Here is a 9,942-nt window from a genome sequence, read left to right as displayed (position 1 = left end):
CCTCTTTGGTCTCCCTCTCTAATCTCTCCATAAACTTCTACTGGTCCAGAACTCAGCTGCTCGCATCATCACCAGAACTCCCTCATTTCACCACATCACCCCCGTCCTACAGCAGCTCCACTGGCTCCTGGTTAAATCCAGAATCCTCCTGTATGCATTCAAGGCCATCCACAACCCCCCCCATCTCTCTGATCTCCTCCACATAGCCTCCTCCTCCTGCTCCCTCAGATCCTCCTCCTCCATCCTCCTCTCTGCCCGTCTCAGCACCCCCAACTCTGGAACTCACTCCCACCAGACATCCAGAACACTGACTCTCTCCCTCTCTTCAAATCCAGACTCAAACCCACCTGTTCAGATTAGCCTCCTCTCTGTAATTACTTTGTCCTGTTTTATACAGCGTGAGCTTTTATCTGCTGTTTTTATTGTGCTTGTTTTATCTGTAAAGTGACCTTGAGTGTTGGGAAAGGCTCTTATAAATAAAATGTATTACTGTTATTATCTTTCACCACACCCACCTTCATGAGGTTGGTTTCCTGTTTAAACAAACACACCCTGTCTGTAGGGTTGACAGTGGTGTTTGACAACATTTTTACAGACAGATGTCTAACGGATGTGGTTACTGAATGTGAGACGTCTCAGTCTGCAGGTTCTTGGTTCTTTCTTCCTCTTTCACACACTGGAGTGTTCGAGCTGCTCCCCCTCACTGAGCATCATTTAGACATGATTTTAGTTATTAATCATTATTAAACCATGGTCCATTATAAAGTTAACCTGTAATAATCATATTTTATTTTAGTGTTAATAATAGACTCTCCTATCAAAGCTAAATAAATGACTTTACTTATTTATGCTACAGTTCAGTATAGATTTTTAAAAATCTGAACCCTTTCCTTAAACAGAATCAGATTACACCCACTGACTGACAGAAGAAGAACTCTGGAGTAATTCAGTTACTAACTCAGTTACTTTTTGGGAGAAGTAACTAGTAACTATAACTAATTACCTTTTTAAAGTAATGAACCAACACTGGTCAGAGTGTGTTTATTTCACTGTCTTGTAACAAAATATCTGAACAGAACTATAAGTTTATGCACAGGATGTACCTCACTCCGCTCCGCCTAGATGCTTCCAGACTCAACCCCTAGATGTCATGGCTGTAAAACATTGTAGGGACAATTATGCACATCTGCTGGGAATGCAGAAAGCTACAACACTTCTGGAAGGACATGCATGACCTGACTGTGAAGGTTGTGGGGCCTTCACTAGACTGTACACTAATATGTTATCTTTTCAGCTCAGAACTGAACAGGACCCTGGGTCCCACACATAAAGAGAGGACTGCTCTGATATCCTACATAACTCTGCACTCATGTGGAGTCAGCACAGACCCCCTACATTTAACCTGTTCAAACAAACCTTACGTCTGGAACAACGCACCCTAAAAACAAGGGAGATGTTTTTCTAAGAATATGGGAACCGCTTATGGACCTCTGACACCCACCCAACATGGCTGCCATGCTGGGACTCTGAGCACTAAAGAGACAATGAACTGGGACCATGTTTATTTGTATCTATGTGATGTGGTCTACAAGCTGCTACTTTTATTCTCTTTTTTCTTTCTCTTCTCTTCATTAGAATTTATTTTCTTGTGTTTGTTTTTTGTCTTGTATGTTTAGAAAATGTTGAAAATAAATAAAAATAATATTGAAAAAAAATCTGAATGAGATTTTTATTGTAGATGTCGACAACATGGACCACACTGAACTAAACTATTAGAACAGAACGGTCAGACTGCAGACTAGAACATAAAGGTCAAAACCAGCAGGATGTCATAAATAAAGTAGAAACACTGACAGAACTTAGAGATGGAAAACACCTGAACACCTGTGGGAAAGACAAAGAAGTGGAGAGAAAGGGTTAAAAGAGGTTAAAACAGGTGGAAAAGACAGTAAAATGAGTTAAACATGGAAAAAAGGAAACTGTCAGAAACGGCAAAAACTAGAGGCAAACAGGCAAAAAATAGTAAAACAATAGTAAAACATGGCAAAAAAGGGGGAAAGTGGCAAAGACGTAGCAAAGTGGGTTAAAAATGAGAAAAACAAGTGGCAAAAATGAAGAAAAATGGCCCAAAAAGTGGTGAAATATGAGTAAAAGGGAGTAAAATTTGCAAAAAAAAAGTGGCAGAAACAAAAGGCAACAGTAGGCATAAAGTAGTAAAATGAATCAAACACGGCAGAAGTGGGTTAACAGTGGATAAAAACGGGGCGAACATGAGCAAAAACGGTAAAATGAGTTAAACACTGCAACAAAAAGGGAAAAAGTGTCAACACTGGGTAAAAGTGTCAAAAATAATTTTAAAGAGGTTGGTAAAGTGGTGAAGCAGGCTTCTCAGAAACACACACACATTATTCCAGCATCAGGAGTCCCTGGTTAAAGAGATTTTTGTATCTCAGTGGGAATAAATCCTGGTGAAATAAATCAGAACCCAGCAATAGTTGGACTGACTCTTCAGCTCCAGAATGGATCTAAACCAGTCTGACACTCCCAGCTGCTTCTATCCATGTGTGGCAGCGTTACAAGGATGTGGAGCTCTTCTAGACTTTTCCTTCATTCAGAGAGGAAACCTCATCACTACTACCTTTAATCAGACCCACTGTGATCCTGAATCCTGAACATGGGTGCTCAGAGTCCGTGTAGGATGCAGCAGGAGTGGATGTTTCTGTTACCGTAGAAACTAAAGTCCAAACTCTTCATGGACTTTAACAAAGACAGCAGAAATATCTGAGGGTTTGTGTTAAAATGACTGAAGACTTCATCAGCTCCATGTGACTCTTCAACCAATCACAACAGTTTATACTGAAGACAACCAAGCTTTCTGTCTTTGAACGTGGTCGGACTGTCGAGCTGCATAAGCGAGGCCTCTCACAACACGCCATCGCTGCTGAGGTTGTAAGACGGTCATTTTAAATTGGTCCTGTCTGAGGAGCTGTAACCCAAAATTTATTCCATTTTTAATTTCTATTTTAATGATGTGGAAAAACTGAAATCACTGTTTGGATGGCAGAAGGAAAATATGATGCATGTCATGCAGCTTCCTGTGTTTGCTGCAGCACTGAAACATCATGCATTCAAACATCATCATCATATAGAGAGATGAGGGGCCTTCAGGAGTCTGGGGGTGTTCAGGGATTTAGTGACCCTCAGATGTACTGTAACAGATGACCTCTAACCTTTAAAATCACTTCAGTGTGTCTTAGTTTCCCTCCTCCCCACTTTGAGAAGCTCTGATGGAGTTCAGTGTCAATCTTGTCCAAACTCCTGAGCTCAAAGATTGATGTGAATGATTGTCAGAGTTTTTCTCTAAAATGTGATGTATCTCAGGATTGGCTGAGCCAGCATCAGAACTGATGAATGAGCCATGAATGGAGAGTCACACAGCTGAACACAATAAAGTCAGTAAGAGCAGCTCCACGCATGCTCCGTGTTCATGCAGTCAGGAGGCGCCACCTGCTGGTTGATTGATGAATAACCTCCAGAGGGACACTGGAAATGGAAAGTTGATTTCATAGCATTCAAACATATTTCCATCCTAATCAAACATGCAAAGTTCCTCTCTGCATGTGCTCAGGGCCGCCCATAAGGGGGGATAAAGGGGACAGCTTTCTGGGGCCCCGCCACACTGGGGGGCCATGAAGGTCAGCACAAATACGCTCCATCCTAAATTTAAAGGAAGGTGTGAACACACACATCCAAACCACGGTGGACAGGAGCTGAAAACATGAAGAATAAGGAGCAAGAAAACGTCTGTCACACTGCAGCCCTCCAAAGTCCAAATGATTTATTGATCCAAAGTAGTGAGACTGGAAACGTCTCTACTGTGGAGCAAGAGAGAATCTGGACTCTGGAGCCCTGCAGAGTCACAGACCTTCTCTGGTTTCCTCCGTCCTGAATGTAAACAATGATAACCAAAAGTGATTTGGTCTAAAATACTCCAAATGAAATATTTATATATATAATATAATATATATAATATATAATATAATTATTAAAGCAGCAAAAATCCACATTTGATTCTTTCCTCCTTCCTGTCTCTAAATGTAAACACCATGGGTCGACCCAGCTGAACTCTGAGGTCATTTTAGGTCAGATCTCCAATCAGAATAAAACAGCCACACACCCTCTTCTCTACTCTTTAACAAGCAGCCACCGTATATTTTCACTTTCTCTGCTTTCACAATCCTCTAAAATATCAGAAAGAATATTCTAGATCAGATTAGAGAGCTTTATTATTAACCGGACACTTTGAAGGCTTCAGACAAAACATCCTGATGCTTTGGTAGCTGTTAGCGGAGACTTGAATCCAGACACTGATGAAGACCATCTGGAAAATTCTTTATTCCCTGGTGGACTGATGAAGGAGGCCACTGAAGGGAACTTGGAGTCATTTCCACCTCATGGTGGTTAAAAAGGAGGAGATCCTCGTGACTGAAGGTGAACTCTTTATTAACGATCATTGTCTTAAATACAGAAGATCAGGTCTAAAACCAGCTCCACATGTGAGGAAGAAACACTAACTTAACCACTAACTCATGATTCCTGCACCTGTTCTCCTGTGACTCCCTGTCCTCAGTGTGGCTGTGATTACCTGTGCTCAGGTGTGTGCAGTGACCTCACCACAGCCCCAACGTTTACGTGTCAGATTTCTCTGACCACATCAAACTGGTGACAACTGCAGTAGTAATAATTATAGTGACATACTTAATGTTGTCATGAAATAATGAGACAGAAACTCAGATTTAAACACACATTTTAAAAATAGACTGAATTAAATTCAAAAATATTTTAACAAAACAACAATTCTCATATTTTCAGAGGCCACTTTCAGGGTAAAAACTGTTAAAACACAGAAAACATCATAAAATAGGGCTTTTAATAAAATAATCATTATTGTAGAAAGTTAAAATCATTAAAACTAATTTCTCTTTTACTGTTCAAAATCTGAAAAAAGTACTCTTTGGAGACTTCAGTAAAAGTTATTCTGACAGTAATGGATTCTCTCTTTGACCACTTTAATCTGGCAGAGATAACCAGAGACAAAAACTCCCATAATCCCACAGCCGCTCCGGATCCTACCAAAATAAAAGCACAGAACGTAGCATTAGCTTAGCATGACATGAACGTACGTTAGCTGTAGACGATGTGCGCGTGAGCTAGCTTAACTCACCGTGCGCGGGAAACGAACATCCCTGACTCCCATAAGAGTAATTATTCTAGAAATTTAAAGCAGATAAACATGTCAACAGGTGGAAACGTGAGACGAGATACTGTAAGGATTAAAATATGTAGATGTGACGTTTAACATCAGGATGTAAACAGATGTAAACTTGGACAGAACAATGGACACCCACCTCTCCAACAGGGATTCATTCAAAAGAGGAGAGAACATCTACTAATGACCAACGAAGAAGAAAACAGAGGAAGGAGGGGCTGCTGACAACAACACAGCATCATGGATGAAGGCGTTTCTCTCAGGCTGATACAGAACAGACAATGGCAGGTAATTTAGTGTCATTATAACAACACTGAACTAAAGAGGTGAACTTTGACCCTGTTATATATGTGCATGAAAATCCTCCATCTCATGCTGCAGAGAATCCCTCTGTGTCATTGGCTGCTATGGGCATAAAAGGAGAGAAACTCATGGTGTGGCCCCCATCCTCCCCTGACCTTTAACCCTACTGAGAACCTTTGGAGCATCCTCAAGCTAAAGATCTATGAGGGTGGGAGGCAGTTCACATCAGAACAGCAGCTCTGGGAGGATATTCTGACATCCTGCAAAGAAATTCAAGCAGAAACTCTCCAAAAACTCAGAGAAGGGCTCCTATGTTAACATGAACTTGTCCTGTTCAGATGTTTTTGACTGAAATATCTTTGATTTCAGTAAATATGACCTCCTAATGCTGCAGATTCAATAATGACTATTTTCACTTCTTTACAACCAATAAAATCTTTAAAACTGTGTTGTGCTTAATAATGTGGAACAGTGCATTTAGAGGTTTTTATTTTTAATAATGAGCAGTTGCACATTACTGAATGTGCGCAGTGGGAGGCCTCTTAAGTGTCTGTAACGCTTCTGTAGTGCAGTCATGGGGTAAGATTGCTCTGCCAGTGCTAGCTGACTTGCTGTGAAGGCACCCTTAACCTGGTGCTGCTCTGTAGGCTGTTCAAGAGAGGCCACGTGGAAATCAACTGACTCACCAGTGAGACAAGCAATGTCTTGGCGGATTGTCCGCAGAGCAAGGGACTCTGTTTCACCTCTAAGTCCCAAATACTGAGCAGCAGCTGGCAGAATAACAGTGCGCTCAGCACCATCATCCAGAACCGCATAGGTTTGCAGCGACCTGCTACCATGGCTAATTATAATTGGCACCACCTTGAGGTACACCTTACCCCCTTGTTTGGAGTTGGCGAGTGAGGCACGGTTCTTTGGAGTGATGAGGTAGACACGGGGACCTGATTTGGCAACATCATGGAGGACCCTGAGATGAATCTCCTGGCACTCACTACATGGAAGTTAGTTGGTGGCATAACTATGCTTGTCACTGCTGGGGTAGGTGGCCTGGAAACTGCTCCAAACAATGGTGCAGAGGTTAGTGTTGACGGTAGGGATTGAGTCAGGATATAGCTTTCCCGCCTTTGGCTCAGGGTAGGAGCTGTTATCCTTTGAGACTGCAACGTGGAGGTTGTTGTGAGCAGCAGTGATGTTAGTGGCAGCTTAACATGAGGTTCGGTGGACGGTCCCAGCTGGACTCGCGATGGCTGCTGGGGCAATGTGCTGCTAGGATAGACTCCAGATGGATGGGTTAATGGAACGCTCAGACTATGGTGAGCAGCTTGAGATGTAGTAGGAGAACCAGGCTCACCATCACTGATACTGTGCTCTGTTAGACGCTGACTATGGGAGCTATCTTCGGAGGGGGTAGGTGACTGACGCTCCTCACACACACTCAGCAGACCAGGAAGACTACTAGAGCAAGATACAAGATTCCACTGAGTCACCTTATCAACTGCTCCTAAAGAGACACTGGGAGAGGGCCCAAGCACACCGTGTGGCTGGTCATCATTAAAGGCAGACTCGGTCTGCAGGCTGAGTGACTGCAGCTGTTGTGCGCTGGCATTCTGGTTAATGTCTTGGAGAGGGGCAGTGTTAGGCATGAGTGACTGTGGTAAGCTGACCTGATAGCCTTGCAGGTGTGTTGAAAGCTGTCTCAGACGTCCTCTACTTTGTGCTCCGATCTCAGCTGTCGATATTCTCTGTACGTTCATAGTGCTGCTGAGGGTGAAGTACATCTTGAAGGACCAATATTAGAAGTTAAAAGCTTCTTGATGTGTGTGATGCTGATCTACTCTATCCACAACAGTGACTCCGGTCAGAGAGTAGAGACGTACACAGAGAACTGTTTATGTCATTTATATAGGACAGAAGGGGGATACAACCAAGGAAGAACAGAGGATGGTTTCTGTAAAACAATAAACATGTACAGAATATCAAAATGCTGTCCTTTTTTACAGTTTAAGGAGATTATTAAATCATTGAAAATATATCTCTTAATGTTCAGTGCAATGCTGCAGCTACAAACTGCACAGGAGATGAAGCACAAAGATGCTTCATACAAATTGCTATGAATTAGCTTAGTTAGCATTTAAACACGCCCTCATCAACAACACATAATAGAATGGAGCTAGCTGATTAGCATTAGCATATAACTAACAAGATAGCGGGAGAAAAACAGCCTAGTAACACACACGTAGGCTACTATTACGAACAGGATGAAATATAACTCTCATTTTCACTCTCTCAGACACTTTCTCAGGTCAGTAACACTGACTTTCTTCACGAACGCAACCTCTATTCAACAAATCTGTTTCTGCAGGTAAAACACCAATTTTCATCTGAGCTGGTCCTCATATCACCCTAGGACCCCAGCTGCTCAACAATATGCCTGCAGGAGATTGAAAGGACCCCAGGCTGTTCAGGAGAATGCCTGACTAAAAATAAACAATAAAACTGCATTTTAGCATTACTAATGGGGAATTTAGAACAATTATAATTTATTAACCTGAACACAGCTTCTGTCATTCCATGTCTTACGTGGAGGGTCAGACTTTAGGAGGAATTGGACCCACATGTTGCGGGTACAGGTGGGAGAGAGCGATGACACACACACACACACACAGACAGGTGTTAAAGATCAGGAAAATCAGGAGGAATGGGCAGGTGGGGTGTTAGCTGTCCCACACAGGGCTCTGCCTCTACATCCGGTCCGTTCAGCGCTGTGTGTTTTGAGAGAGAGAGAGAGACAGAGAGAGAGACAAGATGAGACGGTGATCGAGGGGCGCCCCCCTCAGCATGGCGCCCTAGGTGACCACCTATATCCCCTATACCCAGAACCAGCCCTGGACATTAGAATGAGAGAGGGGAGATCGTGTATTTGATGTGTGCAGTCTGATGATCTGGGAATGAATAAAGAGAACTCTGTGTTGTTACTCTTTGTTTACTGAAAGCTTTTTTTTTTCTGTTACAGCAGGACAATGAGGATAACGATCAAGGAAATCCTGCTGAGAAGTTAAAGCATAAAGTGGGGTGGCGCCCTGCCAGGGAAATCCTGTTTGAAAGTAAATAGGGAGTTTAAAATCACAGCAGCATCAGCCCTTCAAAATAAAGCTCCTGCTCTGATAAAGTATTTTAACAGATGAACTCCGTCTCTTCTGGTTCTGCTGATTTATTGTGAAGATAAAATCATGTGAACATGTGAACATGCAGCTTTTAAAGCCTCCTCTGTGACTGAAATCTAAATCTAGAGCGACTCTTTCACTGTGGTTGGTCTGTGATTATTCTACTGCAGCAGTTTCAACCAATCAGTGTTCAAACTGAGCTGAATATTGATGACATAAAGCTTTAAATCCAGGAATAATAGAGTCAGTGATGGTTAAAGCTGTCAGAGAGTGCTGCTCTGTGAGTTCAGATATTTCACTGATTGATTTCATCAGAGTTCTCTGGATCTAAAGAGAAATCCAGCAGACAGAAATCTAGCTGATGTTTGTGTTCCTAACAGGACGCTTTCATAGATCTGACTGATTTACAGAAGAAGAAGAACATTAGAGACCAGGAGGACTGATCACATCTCTACAACTGTTAGGAAATCTCCTCTCTCTCTCTTTCAGGTCCTCTCTGAAAACTGAGAAGCGAGCAACGATGAGGACGATAAAGGAAGGAGACCAGTCTGACACATGAGAAGGACCTGATGGTTCACCTAAATCCTAAATCTCTGACTCTGTTGGAGTTTAATCCCAGACTACCTTAGAACATGACATCTGTCCTCTGTCAGCCTGTCTAGAGAGAGGAAGAACCAGAGAGGAAGAACCAGAGAGGCAGAACCAGAGAGGAAGAACCAGAGAGGAAGAACCAGAGAGGTAGAACCAGAGAGGTAGAACCAGAGAGGTAGAACCAGAGAGGTAGAACCAGAGAGGAAGAACCAGAGAGGTAGAACCAGAGAGGAAGAACCAGAGAGGAAGAACCAGAGAGGAAGAACCAGAGAGGTAGAACCAGAGAGGAAGAACCAGAGAGGTAGAACCAGAGAGGAAGAACCAGAGAGGTAGAACCAGAGAGGTAGAACCAGAGAGGAAGAACCAGAGAGGTAGAACCAGAGAGGAAGAAACAGAGAGGTAGAACCAGAGAGGAAGAACCAGAGAGGTAGAACCAGAGAGGAAGAACCAGAGAGGAAGAACCAGAGAGGAAGAACCAGAGAGGTAGAACCAGAGAGGTAGAAACAGAGAGGAAGAACCAGAGAGGTAGAACCAGAGAGGAAGAACCAGAGAGGAAGAACCAGAGAGGTAGAACCAGAGAGGAAGAACCAGAGAGGAAGAACCAGAGAGGAAGAA

The 9,942-nt window shown here is 42.8% G+C and overlaps 1 long non-coding RNA gene across 1 annotated transcript; it reads right to left on the bottom strand.

Moving 5' to 3' along the window:
- Positions 1-4,998: 4,998 nt before the first annotated feature.
- Positions 4,999-5,498, bottom strand: LOC121517409. The gene is made up of 3 exons (XR_005992551.1): positions 5,409-5,498; positions 5,225-5,270; positions 4,999-5,129 (listed from the first exon to the last, which is right to left on the bottom strand). It is a non-coding gene; the product is annotated as an uncharacterized LOC121517409 (long non-coding RNA).
- Between the last annotated feature and the right edge of the window lie 4,444 nt (positions 5,499-9,942).

The sequence above is a fragment of the Cheilinus undulatus genome, linkage group 11, assembly GCF_018320785.1.
Source record: "Cheilinus undulatus linkage group 11, ASM1832078v1, whole genome shotgun sequence".
NCBI classification, from domain to species: Eukaryota; Metazoa; Chordata; class Actinopteri; order Labriformes; family Labridae; genus Cheilinus; species Cheilinus undulatus.
Note: the sequence above shows the minus strand (reverse complement) of the source record. Positions and strands in the feature narration are given on the sequence as shown.